This window comes from Stegodyphus dumicola, chromosome 3 (genome assembly GCF_044657685.1).
Source record: "Stegodyphus dumicola isolate Sdum_Otavi_A_Nest chromosome 3, ASM4465768v1".
NCBI lineage: Eukaryota > Metazoa > Arthropoda > Arachnida > Araneae > Eresidae > Stegodyphus > Stegodyphus dumicola.
The window spans coordinates 163,320,816-163,345,926 of NC_140770.1; the positions used below are offsets into that span (position 1 = coordinate 163,320,816).

Sequence of the window (25,111 nt, forward strand, 5' to 3'; positions counted from 1 at the left end):
CCCATTCTAATGTAATCTATCAAAATTTCTTTCCAAAAATACGTACAGCTCCACCATGAGAAACATAAAATATCTGATGGGGTCACCTCTAAGTAAAAAGCGCCAGCAATAATTCGATCTAAAATATATTGCTAGGACCGCGAACACATGGAAATACCATTCATAGCCTTTGTTTTTATGCGTAAGCGTCTACTCTAGCGACCTTCTAGAATGTCTATTTCGTTCGAGGAAGCGTTTTCTTTTCTTCTTCAATCGATTCTTCTTCTTTCCCCGCGAAGGGGAAAGGGGAAAATCCTCCTAAAACCTGATCCCAGCGGCCCACGAAGGATGAAATATGTTTTACGAGGAATCGAATGAAAACAAAAAAAATTGAAGCACCATTGCTTAACGCCTTATAAAAGGGGTATGCAGATGGAAATAAGTGTGTTTTTGATTTTATAGCTTGTCTTTTGTCGGAAATATAAATGCTTTGGGTGGCAAATATAGTAAACAGGATTACGTACAAAACTACTTAGTAGTAATAATTTTGAAATTTATTAGAAAATTTAAAGCATTCTACCTCTTTAAGAGATTTTTTACTGCAAACACTGTGACGTATTCTACAGTATTTACGAACAGTCCTGAATGAAAAATACTTGTCAGTGCAGTACTTTACCTAAACTTGTTTTCAGAAAAATATTCGATAAAACAGCTGAGAATTCCGAAAATATTCATAGACAAACATTCGATAAAACAGCTGATAATTCCGAAAATATTCATAGACAAATATTCGATAAAACAGCTAGTAATTCCGAAAATATTCATAGACAAATATTCGATAAAACAGCTAGTAATTCCGAACAACTAATATTCAAACTCCGATACTTTTATATGCCAATGCTATTATGAATTGTTAGTTCTAAGAACTTAGTTTTTTTTACATTGGCTGTTATTATTAATTAGTAACATCCGATTAATCCATGCACCACCGGCCGAGTGGTAAATTCGCTGAACTCTAGTTAGCAAATTTTTTAGGTCTTTCCCGATGCGTATCATGCACAAGAGCGATTTTTCCTCAGATAGACCTCTACGAAGATATTTCTCGCCTAAGGCACATAGCACTCGTGTGAGTTGCGAAAATAAAATAAAGCAAACTAAACCTATTAATCGGGGTCGGATAAATAAGGTTGAACATTAACTGAGCCCTAAAGAAAAAGTGTGAATATTTATTAAGAGGCAATGGAAAAGTACTATTGGAAACCATCAGCATAAATCAAGACCTGTAAAAACATAAGCTTATTTTGAAGTAGGAGATATGAAAAATGAGCAATGCCCTCGCCTGGACTTGAACCTGGACCTCTCGAAAACCAGCTGAGTGTGCTACGATTACACTACGAAGGCATATGCAGAAAGGAAGGAGAAAATACTTTATATACTGCATTGGGCGTGGCTTATAAAACCCACTTGTTTGGTTAGGTGGGTAGGGCTGCGCCCACTTATGGTACCTTATATACTCCGAATTAGGCGTGGCCTGTTATGACCATAACCTTAGAAGACCAACTCTTTATATATAGACCAACCTTTCTGGTTAGGTGGGTCGCACCTTATATACTCCCCTTTTAAAGGGCAACTGGGGATTAAGGGACCAAATCGCCAAATCCTGGTGGTAAAGAATGATGATCTACCACCTTTTCTGTTCGGGTGCCAGTGTAGAGACGTTTGGCTATTTTGAAGCGGGGGACATGAAAAATGAGCAATGCCCTCCGCGCGACTCGAACCTGGACGTCTCGAATACGCGCCAAGTGTGCTAATATTACACCATGAAGGCATGAAGAAAGGGGGCAGAAATACGTTATAGAGTGTCTACCAACAATACAAAAGGGAAAGAAAATTTTTCGGAATTGCAACAGTTACAGTAGATGGTGTTTACTAGATTTCGAACCTTTTTTTTTATAATTTTGCGAAATTTTGAACTCAATAAAATTTTTCAAGTCACCTTCCAAACATTGTTCTTTAATGCTATAGCTTATTTAATTTTTAGTTCGAAGGGGCTTTGTCTCTGAAGGACTGTTTTTCTGTTTTGTGATTTTGCGTTGGTTCACTTTAAATGTCCGTTTCACTTTTCAAACTGTTGCCACCAAATGTTAAAGTTTTGCATTATATTAGAAGAAATTAAATAACGAAAAATCTGAATAAATGTATGTCTATTTTTCGCATTGTGATAAAACAACGGTACATAGAACCATCGAATTTTGAATGACGTTATCCTCCTACGAATATGGGCATGTGAAAGACCAAATGTGAAATTTGGAATTTGTTTTATGATCGATTTCATGTTTTGTAAAACTTTAACGAATTTTTGATTGTCAAACTCAAGGATTCCAAAGCGAGCTATGGCAACACTCTACGGGGGGGGGGGCTTTATATTTCCAGTTCGCGGAACTGTGTATCGGAAATTCTTCAGATATGCTCATTTAAAAATTATTTTGCGACGCTGCTATTGAACTGAATTTTATGGTTTAAGTGCAAACAACATAATATTTAATAAATAAAGGTAACACACAAAACGTTAAAAAAAACGCCCCTTTGGACGTAATTTAAAATCTGAAACCTGCAGATTTTTTTTCTTTATATCTATTGATGTTTAACCCCTTTATTTTGAGTGTTTTTTTCCCGCACATATGACGTTGAGCGGTAACATTTTGTTGAGCTCTTTAACATTTTGTTACCAAATCAATATTTCGGAGTATCACTGTTCCGGAGAGTATCAAACATGTATGTGGCAGATTGAGTTCGTTATCAAATTAGTAACTATGTAATTATGCTAAGTCCTTAATCTAAAATACAATCTGTAAGTTCACATTTTCGTAGCTCTTCTAAATAATCAACTATATTTTAGAAATAATTTAGTATTAGAAATAGCACCAATTGTCACACAGAAGTTTTAGCACTTATTCTGTATTTGGTATTTATACGGAAGTTGAATATTTATAAATGCAGACTGAAGATTTTTCTTATTTGCTTAAGATTCTACTACGTTTGTTATAATTATCGGTTGAATATTACTGATTTATAGGAAGTCATTAAAAAGATAGTTGGATGCTAGCCTCAAAATAAGTAATGTATTAAAAGTTTTATTGATTTGAAATAAAAGTAAAATTTTCATTGTTAACCGAAATTAATATCAACATACATATTTAATTAATAAAAATAAGCATCAGGATATATTTATTCATATCTATAGCTCAAAGAAAAGTATACGCCATAAATTCGAATCCAACATTAGCATAAATATTTACAACGGTGTCTGAATAAGAATAATTTGAGGTGGTTAGTTGACGTCTAACATCAGATAGAAAAAAGTGTTTACACAGGTTTGAGCATCGAGTCTTTCCTTGATTATGGAAAAGCACTGCTTAATAACTATCATAATTACACTTTTTTTAATGGTAGGTTTATAAGGTATTTCTCTTACCTTCTTGACATGCCTTCGTGGTGTGGTGGTCTGCACGCTGTACGCGTATTCCAGTGGTCCGCGGTTCTATTCCCGGCAAAGGCGTTGCATATATTTCATCTTACCTGCTTCCAAAAAATACGATAGTGTCTCTGCAGTGGCGCCCGAACTAAAAGGGTGTTGGATGATGGTTCTCCACAGCCTGAATTTGGCGATTGGTTCCCCAAAAACCCCAGTCGCCCTTTAAAAGGGGGAATATCTAAGATATTTCTCCCACCTTGTTGGCATGCCTTCGTGGTGTGGTGGTCTGTGCGCTGGGCGCGCGGTTCAATACCCGGCGAAGGCATTGCATATTTTTCAACTTGCCTGCTTCCAAAAAATACCTAATATCTCTACAGGTGTTTTAATACTCTTCTTACGAGTTTTATATATATGTAAATAATTTTGGGTAAATTAGCATGTGAAATTGTAGTATCTTTTGTATAATATAACATGAAATGCTTAAAAAACGAAGCTCTGACGGGAAAATAAATTTAGAGGGACAAGTCTATTTTATCATTGAGGTAAATGGTTATCTTGCTAAATTTGCGAGAGATCATCAAGTTAACGATTGTTGGCGACTAATTTTTGCCTCCAAATTTGGCGAGAATTCGCCAAAAGTTGCTAGACTTGGCAAATGTTTGACGACATTTTTATGCATAACTCTAATTGGTGCTGTAATTGAATAACTGTAATCGATCCTTATATGTAACTGTAACCGCATCCGGCCCTTATATCTAGCATTAACTATATATACCTTCGAGTAATATCGATGAATGGAAGGTACTAGAGATTGCTCGGCTGTTGGGAGGGGGAACAGTATAAGCTCAGAGAGAGCATGAGTCCTTAGTTTTCCAGTTCAGAACTTACTTCGAATTATTGAGATATCTCAATCTGAACTTCTCTCTTTAGATGAGCTTTGTATTGCGTTGTGTTTAAAGTTCTCAGTAGTTTGCACTTGACTATGCTCTGTGATGCTGAGAAGAGCTGTAGGAGCATTTTTATGGAAAGCTTCAGAGCTGTAGCGTTTGTCTTTGGTAAAATTATTTTTATCAAGCTATGATCGGTTCTGTGTGCATTCAATCCATTATGAACTCGTACGTACGAAACACTATGTTAAAAAGTTCAAACGTGTGCTCTCTTTGTAGCCAGGAGATTACCGAATCGGTATTTAGGTTTTGGCCATTGTTTTTCAATATTTTATCTGTATCACATATAGCATCTGTTATACTGGCTTTCAAAATATCAAAGTTACGAACTGTTGGGGCCATGAGTATGTCCTTGACATGTCCTCTGTCAGATTCACGCAAATTAGTCAGCAATTTCATCGTTCACAGTACGCCTGTCATTTCTTAGAAGGTCACCAATGCTTTCAAACCCTACCAGTTATCGAGTGATTAAGACCGTTGAATACTGGGAGTTCGACCCGGATATGATGTAAGATGCACCGGGTTCGATCTCGAGTGGAACAATGAGTCTATGAGCGAGTTCGACAACTCTGCTCTCATCTTACAACCCTGGCAAAAAACTGAAAAAAAACGTGGGATTTATTCTTGGCATAGTTTATGTACATTTCATTTCAAATTTAAGAGCGCCAAATTAGAGAAAACATAGACCACCCAATTAATAAGGTGTTTTTTTTTTTTTTTTTTTTTTTTTTTTTTTTTGGTGCTTCAATTATCTTCTGACTTTCATTCCGTGCTGCGAATAATACGTCTAACAATGTGTAAAATTACTTGTTTCCCTTTTGTTATTAGTTTTCGCCACTTCCTTCCATTCGCTGTATCTTCCGGAGCGAAACGGAAACGCTTGTCAAAAGACGCAGTTCGCTGTATAGATGATGAGTTATTTTCCACGCGTCGTGTCTTTATTTCAGTTTATTTTGAACTTTTTGATAGTATTTTGATTTTTTTTTTTTTTTTAAGCTTTTAGAGAGTTGGTTTTTTGCTGATGTCTAAAATACCTTGAACTCGAAGGAAGAAGAAAAATAGTGTGTTCTGGGAGTGAAGAATCAAATTCTTGAAAAAAATTCAGTCTATAAATATCTTTAAAGCCACACAAGTGAAAGGGAGATGAATAAGTCAGCCGCATGTAGTTATGCATGGTAAATCAACTGAGAGACTTCAGTAGTAAATAATAACTAAAATTTTTCTAATTATTAATAATTTAAGATTTGATATTTTATATTGAGATATGGAAGTAAAACATAACTAATTTTCGTAGTTTTCAGTTGTAGAATTTTTTTATTGTGTTTATAAAATACTATTGCTCTTGTCCATTATTTCGTGGTATAATCGATAGTAAGTCCAGCTTGGGTGTAAAGTTTATGTTTACAAGATATTTTCTCCTTCCTTTCTGAATGCTTTCATCGTGTAATGGTAGCACACTCGGCGCGTATTCGAGAGGTCCAGTTTCCTGTTTCGACGAGGGCATTGCTCATTTGTAAGGTCTTCTGCTTCAAAAACTCCTATTGACTCTACACGTTAGTTAGCCGATTTACATGATTTTAATCTTTACTATAACTTTCCGTAGTCCTCACCAGAATGCAAATTAGTTGTGAAAGTATAGTCGACGTTTAATACACTTCATTTAAATAATTAAGTTAGCTTATGTAGACCATTTTGGTTAGTCTTTAACTATGGCATTTAATTTTGAATTTCAGCTTTTATAACAGAGAGTGTTTACACAGATTAAAACGATTTCCATAGAGAAATAAGAAAAAGCAAATGTTGGGATTGAAATTTCTTGCACAACAGCTTATTACTTGAAATGAGGAATTATGAAATGAGGACTCCTCTATTATTTTCCAATTTATTGTTCTTTCAAAATGTCGCATATGAACCTGTGATTTGAAGGATATGTTTTTTGTTTTCCGAAAAAATATTCCTATTCCATTATTTTAAAAGTTTGTGAAATGCATGGTATTAAAATTTCTAAATGCAAAATAAGCAACATTATTAATCGTAAAGAGAAAAACCGTCAATCATTACTTCTACATGGAAAGAAGACTCCAAATGAATATTCAAAAAAATATGTACTATTTCTAATGTTCCTAAAGTTATATAGTTGGTAACCAAATTTAGGTAAACCCATACTACGATAAAATGTCTATTTATTATGGAAAAGGAAAAAAAAAAAAAAAAAAAAACATACAAATCTGGTTCTTCCATTTCAACCAATTCTGCCAAGAAAGTTTAAAAAAAGTTTATGATTGTCTCAAGATTATGAAGAAGATTGAAAAAAAGAAGAGGGGGAAAATGTTAAAAATCAACTCAACGTGCTATCAAGAGAAGGTCTTGCGTCCGGTATTTACAGACGAAATTCCATTTCTTTACACCAGTAACGTGCAGAGAGCGAAACTTCATCAAGACAAAGTAAAACGTCAAACTTCAAAACGCACTACGGCACTGTATTCCTTGAAAAAAGGAAGACTGCTACAGATATTGAATACATATATTTTCATACACACATATATTCCTACAAAGTTCCCTGATGTTTCAACTATAGACTATCGTGCCTTTGGTCTGGGAAAAGAGTTCTTTCTAAGCGCAAACTCACTACCATTGACAGACTCTTTAAAGTAATGGAAATCAATACCCGTGGAAATTTTACTAAAAGACCTTATATCACGGAAATCAGATGCAGATTTATATCCAAAGTAAAAGCTATCAAATCAAGCATTAAAAAAGACCCCAAAATTATTAATTAAATAACCTCCAAATCATTCTAAAAATGTGTAAACTTCCGTTGTATTTCAAATACCCGTTAAGTGACGAAATTTTGTTTGTACGCACAAGTGATGCCTTCTATTAAATTTGCATTCTTAATAAAAGCGGCCAAGCGGTAAAATTCCTGAACTCTGGTAATTCGGTCCGAGGTTCGAATCCCGCGACGGGTTGGTTACATAGGCGTTTTCGTGGTTTTCCCCACGTGTAGCGTGTTAATAAAACCAGTGTCATTAGAAATTCCAGTTTCCATTTCCATTCCATTCAAATTTTCCTTAGAAAGTCCTCCACGAAGGCATCCCTCTCTTCCATATAGTGCCTTAAAGCAGAACACGTAAATAGCAACATAATAAAAGAGTTATGGTAACCGTTGGAGAGTTTGGTTGGTTTGGTACAATGAATTATGGCAAAGCATGCCAGGGCTATCTGACTAAGGGGAGGGATGCCTTCGTGGAGGACTTTCTAAGAGGATACACGATACCCATATATACGGTACCCATGGAGAAATCTACGCTATACACGATACCCATGGAAAAAACTACGAAACCGTCCAGCAGCCGGACCGTTCGCCTAGTATCGAACCCATGTCGGAACTACCAATGTTCTGCGACTTTACCGCTCGGCCACTGGTGGGCGTCTCGGAGAATTTGTCACCTTAATTCAGCCTGGACCGATAACTCGATTCTCAATCTAGTAGTCCCTAAAGGACATCGATTAGAGGAACTGTAGAAGTAAACCTTGCAGGAAACTGGAAGATCAATGGTTTGAATTCCAGGGAGAGCATGGCTTATTTTTCATGTTTCCAGTTTCAAAGAACCTGATTGCTTTACATACTCTCCAAGAAAAGAAAGATTTATATTAAAACAGACAGAAGCCTTAATCTTTAAGACTCGTATGTATTTAGTGCCAAAAATTATCTAAACTGCTTTCGAATTTTTCATTGTATCTAAGTTATTGAAAAGGTTTAGCTTTTGTGAAGATTCGTAGATTATTTTTAAGCCTTATTTCTCTTGACATATTTTTCTTAAACATATTTTTTTTGCCCTTTTTTGTTACTACTATAAATTTTTTCTGTAATTAGGCTTCTTTTAAATATCTTGTAAAAACTGTTTTATCTATATTGACTAATAAAAAGCACAAAGTAATGCATTGTTTCTTATTTAGATATAACAGTAGTAACGTCGTATCATTTTTCAAGCAAACGTTTCTAGAGCTTAAGTATGCATTGGAAATTGGTGTTCAGATTACTTATAAGGAATTATAAGCTTACCCATGCGTATACGTGTGTAGTTGGTAGCGTCCGGCTACCAATCGTGTAGAGAAATTATGTTAATTGGAAAAGGCAGAGAGATGAAAAATTAGCAACCGCCTTTGCCGGGAATCGAAGTACGGACCTCTGAAATACCGGCTCAGCGTGCTGACCACTACACCCCGAAGGCACGCTAGGAAGGTGGAAGAAATACCTTATATACTTCCCCTTTTAAAGGGCGACTGGAGTTTTTAAGGGACCCAGTTGCCAAATGCTGGATGTGAAGAGTCATCATCCACAACCCTTTTAGTTCGGGGCGCCACTGAGACATTACGATTTTTTGGAGGCCAGAGAGATGAAAAATCAGCAATCGCCTTCGCCGGAAATCGAACCACGGACCTCTGGAGTACCGTCGCGGCGTACAGAACTACCACACCACGAAAGCGCGACAGGAAAGCGGGAGAAATACCTTACATACTCCCCCTTTCAAAGGGCCACCGGGGTTCCCAGGGGACACAATCGCCGAATCCCGGGTGTGAAGAGTCATCATCCACAACCCTTTTAGTTCAGGTGCCACTGTAGAGACATTAGGGTAATTGGAAAAGCCAGAGAGATGAAAAATTAGCAACCGCCTTCGCCGGGAATCGAACCACGGACATCTGAAATACCTGCTCAGTGTGCTGACCACTACACCACGAAGGCATGCTAGGAAGGCTTCAGAAATACCTTATAATCAGAAGATTCGTGGTCCAGATACTGGAAAAGGCATAGTCAATTTTCATATATTGCAACGCAGAAGAATATTATGACAGACCTGTGGAATAGCACTAGACACTCACTAGTTCTTTATTAGGAATTTAAGACTCAAATTCAAGTATCATCTCAAGTACCATCTTAAAAAACCAATAACAAAATACACATCACCCATAAAAACAAGAATAAAATACTGTTCAACAGCGAAAACCCGTTACTTTCGGAAAAAAAAAAAAAAGATATGTCTGCTGAGTACTGCGAACCTTTTTTTAAAACATATGTCCCCTGATCATTAGCCGGGAGATGGCGTATGTATACTCGTTGTTAGTTTTCTTAGAACTGCATCGTCTATCCTTAGATGGTTATCGTCTAAACATACAATTGTTACAGCTGCACTTCATTTTATAATAAGATCCGTAAGTGATATGCTTGGTCTTCCAATCTTTCTGGAATTTTTAATCAATACCATTTTGTTTCAGCACTGCACGTTGAGTTTTAATTTTTAATTTTGAGGCAGTATAGTTACAATAAATATCTATACAATTTTTATGTGGTTTTAATCAATTAATCTTCTTTAAGGGACGTCTATCATTGAATATGTAGAATACTAGACTAGAAGAGAAACACGCTAATGTGACAATTAAAATCGTAAAAACAACCTTATATTTAGCGTAGCAACCTTGTATTAGGTAGAATACTGTTGAGCAAAAACGAAAAATGCTTGAAAAAAGGTCATGATTTAAAAAATAAATAAATAAATAAATAAATAAATAAATAAAAAAAAAAGGATTTGGAAAACTTTATTCTAAACAAAGATGTATTTATTTTAATATTTTGTTATGTTTTAGAAAGATATTAAGGTTAACAGTTCTATCCTGTCAAAGAAGCAAACGATTTATCTTTAATTTATGCTAGATTCTATTCACTTGGTTTGAAAATTCCATCGATTTGCGCGTGTGCTGAGTTGAAAACGTCAGTTCGTGTCACATCGTATGTCGTTTAATTTGCTGTCATCTCGAAATTTTTATTATGAGTTTCTAAGCAGTTGCTTTTAATTTTCAGTCTGTGCTGCTACTTCTGATTTCATACGCATAAATGATCTCGCCCTGGAAGTAGATGAAAATTAGCTACCGCGAAAAAGAGTTCGCAAACGAATACAAATAAGCACACGTGAGCTGCAAATTACGTATGCTGATTCATTACGAACTTCAAATAACGGGAAGTTGATAGACGCCTCAAATCGTATAAACCATAAGTGCATAAAAATAAATAAATATAACAAAAATTAATCTGCTTGGCATTTGAGAGAAATAAAATCTCAACCCCTGCGACCCCCTGGACCCCATAATATTTACAAGAATTTTGTGGGACCCCATAAGTATTGCGCAACCATAAGTATAAAAACCCATAAGTATACACCGTAAGTTATACCATTACAGACCCCATAAGTACGTGTGAGTAAAACTGTCAATTTTTCACTTGTACTGTAATATACTAATGCAGTTTTAGGTCATTAACTTTAATTTCTAATGTTAAGACATAGAACAATGTGAAATTTTCAAATAAGTAACAGACGAAATGGCAGTCACATGCAAAGCAAGGAAAATGAACGTTTATATTATAAAAAGAATGCGTCGAAACGTTTTCGTGTTTTCTTTGTCTGTATTGTCTTTTCTTTATCTATTTTCAGATACCTTGTGTAAAAATATTTGTTGATTGTAAAATTATTATAATAATTTAAAGAAATATCAAAACTGCTAAAATTTTTGGCGACCCCCTTGGAAGTCTCGACCCACAATTTAAGAAACCCTGATATGTACGATTAAAATATGTGCGCTTCTGTCTGTTTGTTTGTGGCACTATCTCCTTCTGAACGGTGGGGAGAACTTCAAAAGAAGTACCCCTGGAATCCCAAAATTCGTGAGAAGCCATTTCGACCATTCTCATCTTCGTATGACTTTTAATTAAAACTAAACTTAGTGGCGCAATAGCCGCAGTGGGGCGCGGCCTGCAGTGCCTCGAAATCTGCTTTCTTGACCTTGGGCCTGGAGTACGTCAGCATATGTCCTGGACAAATGGTCAACTTGTCGCAGGACCCCCGGTGTTTAGGGGTATCAGCAATCCCTATACCGGGAATGTTAAATTGGCCATTTTCGATGTACCTTTTCTCAAAATCTTCTGTAAATACATGTTTGAAATTTTTTCTGTAATTACAGTATACCTATCTGATTATACTGAAGTGAGCTTTTGAAACATTTGAATTTTAGAGTAATTTACAGAATATTTTGTTAGGCATAGTAAAATTTAGCACTTTTCTCACACAAATTTTAAAAAAAAAAGTTTTTTTTTTTCTTAATTTATCACAAAAAGCTCATTTTAGTAACTATTAGGAAACCTAATAAATAAACCATAAAAATATTAGATACCTGTGAGCAGTAGTTCCTGAGAAAAGGTACATCGAGCATAAAAAAATCACGTTTGGAGACAAACGCGTTTTTATGTAAAAATCCTCATTGATCAAAGCATTCGATGACAAATTAAAACTAGATTTTTTACAGTTCTAATTTTCATAGAGATTAAAAAATGGTATTTTGAGAAAGATAAAAGTGTAGAGAATTTGAAAATGCAAAAATCCGAAATCACAATTTTTTGGGTTCCAACATCCCTTTAGTCCCCAAGCGAGCTTGGTACTCATTTTATCGACCCTCTCAAGGGATGAAAGGCAGAGTCAACCTTGCCCAGCCTGGGGATTGAACCCCGGACCTGTACGACATTTAATTAGCAGCGATATTAATTAGAAACTCTGAAAATGCTAATTTTCGCCCTTATTTTTCTGAGTGGCAACAGTCTCGCACGCTGGAGATAAAAATCTGTTTTATTTCGAAATATGTTGCCATTGCGCCTTTTCAAGTCGTTCATTAATAAAATAATTCTTAGTTTTACAAAATATGAAATAAAAATCGCTTTGCCAAACATTAAATATATTATTCCCGATTCGAAAAAATTTTAGGGAAGCCATTTCGACTGTTTCCATCTTCGTACGACTTTAATTAACCGATATATTAATAAAAACTGTGAGAACATTAATTTTCGCACTCATTTTTCCGAAAGCCAACAGTCTCGCGCGTTGGAGATAAAAATGCTTTATTGCAAAAAACTGTTGTTATTGCTATCTTTCAAAATCGTAGAGTTTGTTATTCAAACATTTGTAAGATTACAAAGTATGAAATAAAAATAGCAGTGCGAAACTTTAAGCATATTATTATTATATAAATTCGTATTCTGACGTTAATGAAAGCATGGGATTGCACGTCAGGTCATTGTATGTCGAAAAAGTTTCCTTAATGTCATCATTTTAAATCAATAGCTGATGTTGGTAACTTTATTGTTTCAGGTTATTATAATTTACACAAAATATTGATTCCACGTTAATTCATTTATTAATACTGAGAAAATGTTGTTATATTACATGAAATTTAAATCATTACGTCTTAGGTATTAACCAGAAGTGTCAAAAGCTTTTGTTTCCTGGTATGGCAATAAAAAATATTTAGGAATTTGTTGTTGCTTGGAAGGAATGAACTGATTTCATTCATACTGAAATGTTTTTATACGTTTGCTTTTCAGGGGTACATAGAACTTATAAATTTTGCTTTGGCTGCAGCCCGTTAGTATATGTAATTAATTTTTATCCCAAAGGGCGTTAACCCAGAAGTGCTATTAATTTCATTTTGGCATTTTGCATTCTATGACTATCAACGGCCTATCACTTTTCAAATTGTTGCCACCATTGCATGTTTCTCGCATTGTGATAAAACAGTTTTACCTAGAGCCATCCAATTTTGAATAACGTACGTCTCTATCCGAATATGGGCATCTAGAAGCCCAAATTTGAAATTTGTTTTACTATCTATTTCATATTTTGTAAAGCATTTATGAGTTTTTGATTAAGAATCTTAACGATTTCAAAGCGAGCCATGGCAACATTGTACAGAAAAAAAAAACATTTTTATCTCCAGTGCGCCAGATAGTGTATTGGAAATTCTAAAGATATACTCTTTTAAATATTTTGTGACATTGCTGTTGAATTGAATTTTATGGTTTAAGTGCGAAGAAAGTGATATTTAATGAATAAAGGTAACTCACAAAATTAAAAAAAAAAAACCCTTCTTACTATAAAATTTGAAAACTTTCAGACTTTTTAAACTTTTTATGATATTTTTGTAGCCATTAATGTTTACTTTTATATGGCATTTAAAAGCACGGCTTCCAAGATACGTTTAACAGAATAGGGGTGGAACTTCAGATAGATGAGAAATAATAGTATGTAAAATTCTCATACTGAAAAACATATTTTAATCACAATCAGAGCTATTTCGTGACTTTATATGACTCATTTATTTACCGTAGCTGTTCAAATACCACTTAAGGCGGGACCGACAATACTCTGTGAGGTAATGGGCTAAAGAAATCTAGCATGCAATATGTACTATTTTCTCACGCGTTTCCTCAAGGTGGTCAAAGATCATTACCTCCACGCAACTCTAAGCATTTACCAAACTACTACACGAGACAGAGGTCACTGTCCTGAAGTATTGTTAATTTATCAGTAAGAATTTTACTACTCCCACTCTATTTTTTCTTTTAAACAGCGAGAATAATTCAGTGGTTAATCACTTTGCTTCAGATTTTTTCCCGCGTATATTCTGAGTTTATCTCAAATAAGTTTAATCACAAGGTCTGTTCCACCAGTCCTGCGAAACGCTATCAACATTATTCATTCTAAATACCAGCAAAGCAAGTGACCTTCCAGAATTTGGAAAAGAACTATTTATGAATGACTGTTGTCCTGGACCAACAATTTTTAAAGCTGTCGAGTTGAGCGGTTTCCAAAATTCAAGTCTATTTATTGTTCAGCGTATAAAAATTGTAATCCAGAAAACCCAAGTAAATGACTTGTGACTACTGTACCGAAGGGCCCGAGTTCGAATCCCGGAGAAGACATGGATGTTTGTAAATGTATAGTGTCGGTGCGGTATGGTGGCACTCTAAACATGCGGCGAGTCGAAAGTCCTCTGGTATGGATTGGTGGGAGAGGAGAGGGGCGGGAGACCCCGCGGATCCTCTCCAGGGATGCTCTCCCTCAAATTTAGGGGTGGAAAATAGAAGTCCAACCTCTCTTAGGAGTAGGTTCTGGAAACTATTGTTCCAAGTAATGTGGACAAGATAACAACAACAAATGACTTGTAAGGTTCCTTGCCCTTCATTCTATGATGAAACGTGAAGGAACCTAGCGAAATATGTTTACTAGGTTCTTATCGCTTATCTTATCTAGCGACTTAATCGCTGAGTTCAGAACAACTAAGACGTAGACTGGAAAAGTGTTAAATTACCCTTTTATTCACTCAAATAAGAATAACAGTAGGCTCCTTATCGGGCTTACAGGAAAGCCTTTACTCGGGCTTTAACTCAGAATAAGAAAATAAACCATAATTAACTAATAGAGACTTAGCCGAAGCTAGACACAATTATCTAACGTAGTTGGCCCTTAAATTAAACTAGCCAGCGAATGTCAATCAATAGACACCTACAGTGTCTCACAAAAGTGATGGGACACTTGTGCTTTACAAAAGGAAACTGTAGTAAAATAAATTTAAAAAAACATGTAAAAATTTTTTGTGGGTGTGGTTCATACTTAAATTTAGTAACAATTATTACATAACATACATTTTCTCAAAATATTAAAATATCAATGTAATGAAATTACAATTGTTTAGAACGGATCAAAAAATAGCTCACGTAAGTGATGGGCACTTACTTTTCCATCAAATATTTATCCAAAAATTTTACTTTTTAAAAGGTTTTAATATTTTGTTGGATTTCCTTTTACTTTTAAAACATGATTTAATCTTCTTGGGATGGATTCGACTAATTTTTTTGCGATTTCTGGAGTGATTTTATCCCATTCTCCTTGAAGCACCGATTTTAATTGTTCTTTTGAAGAAATGGTGTGTCTTGATTCCAATTCTTGCCAAATATTCTCTATGGGATTTAAGTCTGGACATTGTGGTGGTGTTTTTATTATTTCAGGACAGTTATACAGCAGCCAGAGTCTAACGTTCAAAGTAGTGTGCTTGAGGTCATTGTCCTGGTAGAATTTAAAATCGTTATGAAGGTTCACTTTTCGTGCTGAAGATTTTAAATTTTGATTTAAAATGTCAATATACTTGTACTGATCCATTATACTGTCAATAAGAACAAGATTACCAACTCCAGCGGACGATATACACCCTCATACCATAACTCCTGCTCCACCATGTTTTACTGTTGGCCCCAAGTTCTGTTTGCGAAATTTTTTCCTGGGTTTTCTGCACACCAATATTCTACTATCAAAACCAAGTATATTAAATTTACTCTCATCAGCAAATATAACTTCATTCCAGTAATCAAAAATCTTATTTATGTTGGACTTTGCGAAAGCCAGTCTGAGTTTTCTATTCTTTTCACTCACGAAGAATTTTTTCCTGGCTGCTCTACCGTGATACCCAGCAGATCGAATTACTCTTCCAATAGTTTCAGGATTAACAATTACTCCATATAATAATTGTAAATCAGCAGCAACTTTAGGAGCACTCATTCTTGGATTTTTTTTTTAATATTTCGAACGATAATTCGCTTTATTCCATTGGATAGCTTTGATGGTCGGCCAGGTCTTCTTTTATCCTGAACCATGTGATTCATTTTATATCGTTTAATGATATTGAAAACTGTTGAATGACTCAGGTTAACTGTTTCAGCAGTTTCTCTAATAGATTTTCCACGTTCAATATGCAAATTAATAACTAATTTTCGAATTTCAGGCAAAGTTTGTTTCGTTTAGAATTCATGGCTGCACAGAGCTAAAAAACACACAAAATTCCAAAACAAACTGGAGAGAAATACTGCAAACGATTTTATAAATTATTGCCAATTGCTTTTGAGTAAAAATAAAAACCTCAAAAAATATTCTTATTGCTTACTCCAGACGATTTTTGTTGCATAGTACGTAGTAGTATCTAATGGTGTCCCATCACTTATGTGAGCAATTTTTTGCTCCGTTCTAAACAATTTTATTTTTATTAAATTAATATTTTAATATTTTGAGAAAATGTATGTTATGTAATAATTGTTACTAAATTTAAGTATGAAACACATCCACAAAAAATTTTTACATGTTTTTTTTAAAATTTATTTTATTACAGTTTCCTTTTGTAAAGCACAAGTGTCCCATCACTTTTGTGAGACACTGTATAATACGGCTGCGCGTAACAGCTTCAAGAGTGACTTAGACAGAAAGCCAACACGCGCCACTAAGATTCCCAGCACTCTCTGTCGAAGTAAGCTGAACTTCGATAGAGAGTGTTGGGACCTTCCTTTTAATACTTCATTTGCATTCAAAGCGATTTTAAAATATCATTTTTGTAGGGAGTTGTAAGTGGAAACAATAATTGAAAAGAAAGGGTTTCAAAATTAAAATATCTGTTATAAAAATAAGATATACGTTACAGACTTTATCACCGTCCAGTAATGACATAACTTTTTTTTATCGAGGAATCCATAGTTACCCGAAACGTAGAGAAACTTTGTTGCTGTGGGAAGAACGTCACTTTCAGTAAATTAGCTTATATCGTTCTATTAAAATAAATATATGTTTGCCGTTCAACAGACAGCGAGAGTTAATTCAAGTACTCAATATCTAAGAATGAAAAATAATATCTTGTATATGTCCTCCTCGACTTAGCAGTGTACTCTATCGATGAAATTCGTAATCCCTTTCTTACATATCTGTCTGTCGAGTTTATTGAAGACATGTCCAGGTTCCTCTTCAGAAGTTCTTTTATTTCTACTCTTTAATTTTGGATTGTTTGGAGCTTGTAATAACATGTCATTTGCGATAATGAAAGTTTCAACAAACTGGCTGGATCGAGAGGGTGGTGATTTGATGTCTGCTGCCGAATCTGTGTTCTCAAATTTCCTTATCGATCTACGATTTGTAGTTCCATTAGATGAATTTTCACATCAAAAGATCGCACAAAACTTCCTAGCAGTCTGTGCATAACACTTACCAGTTCCGTAGAGTTTCTAGGATCAAAACTCGCTGTTTCTTTGTAAAGCGCTTCAGGACAACTAAGGTGCGACGAAGTTGCAAAATGAATTGACAGTGATAAAATGTCATTTTTGCTAGTTCAGATAATCATACTCAACATTCTTAAATTGGAACATTAACCTAGGTATGTAAAAACATTTTGTGTTTTCTAAAAAAATTAAGTATGTTTGTGTATTATATCCGGTGCTTTTTTGGGGGCACCCTATACTTTAGAATGTTAGAATGACAAGTATTTATGTACAAAATGAGCACTTATTTTCAGCTGAAAAAAAGGGGGAAATATAGTTTTCAATCAAGATATGCTTTGAAATTGACTTTTTGCTGCGGATAATTTTAAAGTCGAAGAGGAGTTTAGCTGTTCGTCTAAACTTGCCAATATAAATCCAAAGAAACGGACATTGATCGATTAATCGATTAAGTTCAAAGACATAAGTGAAGTCAGACAATTTACAGCAACGTACGGAGAACCATAAATTTATCTATACTGTATTGCTTGAAGCATTATAACACAGAGACTACTTTAAGAGTGGTAGAGGGATTTTATAAAGTGTTGAATATTTTAAGAAGAAATTACGAAAATGTTGCAACCATTTGTTCGCAACAGAAACCTAGTTTCATTTTTTGTTATTTCTTTAAAATATTGGCCCATCATCGATTGAGTTGTAAAGTTTCTGAACTCTGGTATTTTGATCTCAGTTCTATTCCGGGCGAACTGACTGGGTGCATGGGCCAGATACCCTTAAAGAGACTTCCCATCCCTTCCCTTAAGGGCACTTATACACCTTAAAACCCATTAGATGTTCGAATAGGTGACTGTTGCAAGAATTGGGATAACTTATTTATTTTAAAAGCAATTACTACCAACTTTTTACAGCTGTCTACATAATATAGCTGCTTTCTAAAATAGTAATCAGAAAGTTTGTGTTGCCAAAAATGTTTTTATAATTTAATCCGCTTTGTGACAACATTTTTCGTCATATTTCCAACTTGCGCGCACAGAAAACATTCTGTTTCATAATTTAATTCCATATTTAATATATAGCTTTTATAACATTTGGAAACTACTGTGAACCTAAAATTCTAAAAATTTCATGTTAATTTTTTATTTTATTTTGAGTTGAATTTATAAAATGTATTTTATTAACAAAATTTGTAATGGTTTCATCCATAAAATTTTTCAATATTAAAATATTCATCAGATTGTTGGTTCAGTTAAAAATAGTTCCCATATAAAGAATTCCATCAAATTTCAAGTATGTACCATTAGCCATTTTTAAAATATCATGCGCGCAAGGTGAAAACATGGCGAAATATTTTATCACAAAGAGAATTAAATTACGAAAATATTTGTGGCAACACAAACTTTCTGGTTACTAGTTTCCAAAGCAGCTATATTATGTAGTCAGCTGTAAAAGGTTGGAAGTAATTGCTTTTAAAATAAATAAAATATCCAATTCTTGCAACAGTCACATATTCGAAGATCATGAGGGGTTTAAGGTGTATGAGTCCCCTTAAGCAGATACCCCCATAATGCTTTGCCTTAATTAAATAATCAAAATAAGCTAACCTTTAAAATTAATTTTTACGAATTTTGTCATAAGAAAATTAAAATTTTATTTTAGAAAATTAATCAGAAGCATGAGAGCAGGATATTTTTTTTTTTTTTGAGAATGATCATAAGCTTCTTGGTTTGTAACGCATGTATAATGCAGCTAGCTTCGGCACAATAATCTTGGGCACTAGCTTAGAATAACTGCTTAGAATTAATTAATTGCAATAATTGCTTAAATGTAATTATTTAGAAATTTCCATATCTGATTTTGTTGCTTATTTCAGCTTGTTGCTTATTTATTTGTTGCTTCAGACTGCTTTTAGCTAGTAGTTTGGGATGGCAGAGAATATAATGCCAACTTAAAATTTAGAAACTAATTTCACGTATTTCACGTAAAATCAGTATTCCCCATAAACCACAGTGAAGGAGAGGAAAGTCGCTGAACACTGGTAGTTCGGTCTGAGATTCAAATTCCGCGAACGGGCTGGCTTTTGTAGTTTTCCCCATGTTTCACGAGTATATGAGCCAGTGTCCCATAGAGAATCCTCCACGAAGGCATAACTTCCCTGAGGCAGATAGGCCTTGAGGCTTTGTCATAATTACATGCACAAACACCTCATAAACCACAAACCCCATTTTGAAGGCATAACATCCTCGCACGTCAGTAAGTAAACATTGTTAAATAAAGACATTATTAAAAAAATAGCGATATTTTGTCTTCATTAAGATATCCTATACCAATGGTCTCAAATTCAACTTGCACAGTTTGGAGTTCACAGTTTCATTCACAATTTGGGAGAAGCTGACAGGCCAGTTTTTTCAGCCAAAGTAAAAAGGTACTGTTTAGCAAACAAAAGTTTGAAAGTAATTTTAAAATTTTGTTATTTAGATATTTATAAACAGTAATAATAATATCGCAAAGGAATAAATTCTAATTTATGTTTATTTTCTGTTCGAACTAAATATCTGTATCTGCAATCAAGACATTTCTGCTACTGTGTACTTCAAATGTATTGATAGCGAAATATGAAATTTCCAGACTGAAGTTTATTTCAAATTATTCTAATATGTTGAATAAACCACGGAATAACTTACTTACACTAAAAATAAACAAATTATGAAAACGTTTCAAGTGGAACAATATTTGAGAGTAAATTATGATAACCTATTATTCCCTTTTTATTTATTAAATTTTTTATAGCATGCAGGAAAAATAACGTATTTTTATGCCCATAAATAATTATAAATACTTTTCTGTGTTACTACAACTTTCACCTAGAATACCTCCTGACGTTTCGATTTTAAAATTTGTATCCTTGGAGAAAAGTCAGTAGAAATTATTTTAATCACGAACTGCAGAGGTTCAAATCCCGCGAACGGGCTGGCTGCATGAGCGTTTTCGTAGTTTTCCCCATGTGTAACGTGTATACGAGCCAGTTTCTCTTAGAAAGTCCTCCACGAAGGCATCCTTCCCTTTAGGAAGATAGCCCTCGTGTGCTTTGCCATAATTCAATAATCCAACCCAACTGCATTTAGCCTTATTAATTTTCAACTGAGGAAAGAACTGTTTTCGCACATAAATGCATTTTTAAATAAAGCGATATTTCTTGTTGCAAAAATTAGTAACTGAGGATAATTATCTTTTGACAAACGCAAACAAAAATTAATCAAATCTGTATTTTTCAAACATTTAAAAACTTTAAGTTTGCATAGACATTAGGTATTTTTTTATATGGTCACTTTACTTAACCTGTTCCGCCAAACTAAGTTAATAGCACTACAGGGTTAGGAAGTCATCGTAGTCATTGTTAGCAATCTGACGGTTAGGTTGCCTTTCTATATTTTACATTAATTTTCAGTTTCTTGGATATAATTCTTTTCATTCACTTGCTTCATTATCTCTAAGATACCCTTGTTGCAGTAATACTCCGTGAACAATTCTATTCACAGGATATGTGATGTAGTCGGAAGAAAAGAATTGCTGTCGAAGGTGTTGTGTCAGAGGGCAGGAGAGCAGGTAATGAAGTGCGTCCGCGTCTTCTCCGCGAAGACCGCAAAATCCTTTGACGTCCCGTCTGAGGAATCGTCTGTAATACGCTGGGAATTTCCCGTGGTTGGTATAGGCCTCGAGGAAGAGTCGGTTGCATTTGAGCCTCTTGAGAGTAGGTATTCGGAAGATGTTGTAAGTAAATCTTCCTATCTCTTCTTTCTGCCATCGTGATGACCATGTCTCTTGGAATGTTGTCTTGAGGAGGTTTTTTGCAACTTCTGCGGAAAAAGGAACTTCCTTTTCAATTTCTGGTTTGAGAGCTGCGGTCTTAGCTAGTTCGTCAGCTCGTTCGTTGACTTTCTGCTCGGAGTGTCCTTTTCTCTAGTTGATCTTTAAATGGATGGAAGAGCATAGCGTCAAGAGGATCTCTCTAAGTGGTATCGTGTGTGGATGTTTTGGAGGAAAGGAATATAGTGCTTTCAGAATGCTCACGCTATCTGTGAAGACTGAAGGGCAAGCTGCTGTTTGCATACCTAACCATAGTGCTGCTTCTTTGAGAGCGAGGGACTCGGCTTGGAAGACTGAAGCGCGTTTTCTTAGACGGAATTGTGCTTGATAAATTTCTTCGTTGTTCGAAAAGACCGTGAACGCTGCCCCTACTCGTCCTGAAATTTTTTATCCAAGCAAGCGAGATAAATGAGCAATGCCCTCGCCGGGACTCGAACCACGGACCTCTCAAATACGCGTCGAGCGTGCTGAAAACTACACCACGAAGGCATGCTAAGAAGGCGGGAGAAATACCTTATATACTCCCCCATTTAAAGGGCGACTGGAGATTAGGGGGATCCAGTCGCCAAATCCAGATGGTGGAGCATCATCATCCAGCACCTTTTTGTTCGGCCTCCATTGTAGAGACGTTAGTTTTTTTTTTTTTTTTTTTTTTTTTTTTTTAAGTAGAAGATATGAAAAATGAGTAATGCCCTCACTAAGACTCGAACCACGGACCGCTCGAATTCGGGTCCAGCGTGCTGACCACTACACTACGAAGGCATGCTAAGAAGGCTGGAGAAATAAACTTAATGTTTTACTGCAGTATTCACGTTCGTTTTTAATTGCAATGAAATAAAGTCAAACTAGATTGAAAATCATTAAAATCTAATCTTTCTTCCTATTCTTGCTATATTAATTAATATAATAATAATAATAATAATAATTAACTTACTGGAAATATATTCGAGGGCCGCATAAAATTGCTTCGTCTTCCGATCGCCTAGCAAAATAAATAAATAAAAAATTAAGTTTTGAATTTATATTGTTTTTCTCATACTTCACAAAGAAGAGACACCCGAAGGCTCTCAGAATATTGACAGAAGAATACTGTCTGCATTTCCTTTCTAACAATTTCTGCACTGAGGAATAAAAATAAGATCTTTTGTTATGCTTCCACACCAAGGATATTGGACAAGTTGTCGGACAAAATGCAGGCAAGACTCAGTCAATGAACCAAGCAATATTTTCCTTCTATAAAAGGCTAACTGGGCATTCTTCCAATATTTTGCTTAAAAAGATATAAAGAATGTTTTCTTTTACGATCTAAAGAATATTTTCTTTTAGTTATGATCCTGACAAAATGCGAAACCTAAAAAAAGGTAACTACAGACTTAGATCATTATTACAGTACTTCACAACTGACTAAATTATAGAATTAAATGTCCTCACAGGGATACTAACTCCTGCTTTCCCGATTGCTTGCAGGACTTTCTTCTAATTACACCCCAACGTCACGCAGTAAGGAAGAAAAAGACTTATAATTACTGTTAATCAGCGTCATATAGTACGCCGAATATGTAGAATGCTACAATATAGGAAACTAGGCTCCAAGAAACCCAAAAATTACCTCAATCAGTTAAACAAAAATAAACAGTTTATGATCCGACCGAGCGATCCACTTACAGAATTACAAGATGGTATTTTTATATTTAAACTATCAAGCTCTTGTATCATTGAAATATGTGTATATTATATATAAGATTTAAAATATTTAAAATATGAAGGAAAATTATTAATAAAGTTACTGACTTAATTGACAACATACCTTTTAATTTTTTAATTTAAATACGACCCCTTCAAAACAGTACCACGCCATTCGCGTCATTCATTCTTCCGCGTTAATCCTGCAGTAATCAGAAATGCTATAAGCTCTTGCCCAGTCGCTCTTTAGGATTCAAACAAAGCATTCCGAACAATCAGGCCCTTCCGAAATGCGCAGTCTCTTTTTTCCATACTTACCTGCTTGAGTAATCCACATCTGTTCGCTTTGTTGTATCTTTTATTAGTTAAAATATGATACGCGTATATAGGATTGTGTGATTCAAGCGTAAACGAGGATCATCAAGCTAGAAATCACCAAATGTCGCCAAACATGGCGACCATTTGGCGACTTTTGTTCCGGTTCCTGTAAAACTATATGGATATAGTAATGGTTCCACGGTTCATTTCAGCAGCTTCGCATTACCTTTTATTTTGTCTTTTAAAGATTCTTCTTTCTCGAGCAATTTTATAAATATTTGATTTTCTACCTTAAGTAATAAATCTTATAATTTTTACTTCCTTGTACGAAGTAAAAAGGAAGTATTGTAATTGAGAAAAGTTGCAAGCAGCATATTTCAACGAAAATATCCATTTTGGCCGCTATCGAATGCTATTTAGCGATGTTTTTGCGTGACATCTGTACGTAAGGATAGAATAAAAGACTCTTTTCCCCCAAAAAATTATAAACTGATTTAAAATGAATTCTGAAGAGAATTTTTCGTGGCGTCTGTACGTAAGTACGTATCTCGCATAACTCAAAAACGAGTAGCGTCAGAACGTTCAAATTTTGTATATAGGACTGCTGTAGCATGCAGATGCGGATCTCCTATTTTGGTTGCAATCGGCCGCAGCAAACGTATATAAACTTATATATATATATATATATCCACTCTGTTAACCGGCTCAGTGATCTCAGTTTCTTTACTCTTATATGTTTGTAAGTTGTGAATTTTTTGCTTTACAAGTGATCGAATTATGTTGTTCTTATCTTCTGGTTAAGGTTTTTATGCCTTTATTAAATTTGCATGCAATATTTGTAGAGTTATCAACAAGATAAATGTCCTTTAAGTGCAGCTAAGACTAACGAATTTTGCGGTAGCGGACATGTTTGTTTACATTTCAAACTTGGAAAAATAGGGGATTTGTTGCCAATCTCGAGAAACTAAGCTTCGCAACAAAAAAAACGCCTTTTTTATTTATTGCGAATTAAATCATGTTTAATCCATTCTGTAATTTATTCGAGGAAATAAGTGTTTAGGAATTACTTCGTAATTTTTAACATAGATATTTTGAGTTTTGATGTATTTTTCCCTTGTCGGGAAATGAGAACTGCCGAATCGTCTGTAAAATAACTGTTTCTCTTTTGTTTTGTTTGCTTAATTTCTTTTATAGAACGTTTAAGATTTATTATAGTATTTCAATAGAACGTGCGGCAACGATTAGATAATTCATCAAATGATATGCATATATATGCATTATGATTTATAATATGAACGAAATGTAGCGCTAGTAAGTGAAGCTAGCGCCAGAGTGTCGCTGTGGTAAACAAATATAGTGAACTTAAAAAGTGCATTTATTCTATTGTGGTTTATGCGCTATAGACGAAGTAATTTTAATTCAATCCAATACGTTTAAATGAAATGCAAGAAAAAATGTGTATAATTTAATATTCCGTGCAAGGAAGGTCATGTGGTGTGCACATCAGATTTTTTTGAGTTATTATCATTCGAAGGTTTCAGCACTTTCACTTACAGCACGCATAGTTTCTATACAGAGAAATTATCATTTAAAGGCTGCTCGAAATCTAATCATATAAGAAAAGGATTTTAAACCGGTAATTAGATATAAACTATGTACGATTATTTTTGCGGTGTCACAGTTAAGAGAACAGACATATGATATTTATTATCATTCACATATACGGCGATAATTATACAAAAAATTTCCAAACAATATTTAAAACGTATTTTGAAATGTGGTATAATTTATCTGCATATTATCACCTACAGTGACAGTTTTTATTACCATCCGAAAGCGAAATGAAACGGCAGCAGCGAAAACAACTTTCGGTAAAACCAGAGGATTCTCAATGTCATAGTAATTGCAAGGTATGCTCAAGGTAACCGGTGATTA

The 25,111-nt window shown here is 34.7% G+C and overlaps 1 long non-coding RNA gene across 1 annotated transcript in view; it reads left to right on the forward strand.

Moving 5' to 3' along the window:
• The window catches only part of LOC146998176 (uncharacterized), a 970,620-nt gene that overhangs the window by 926,643 nt on the left and 18,866 nt on the right, over nt 1-25,111 (forward strand). The gene's annotated exons all lie outside the window — the stretch shown is intronic.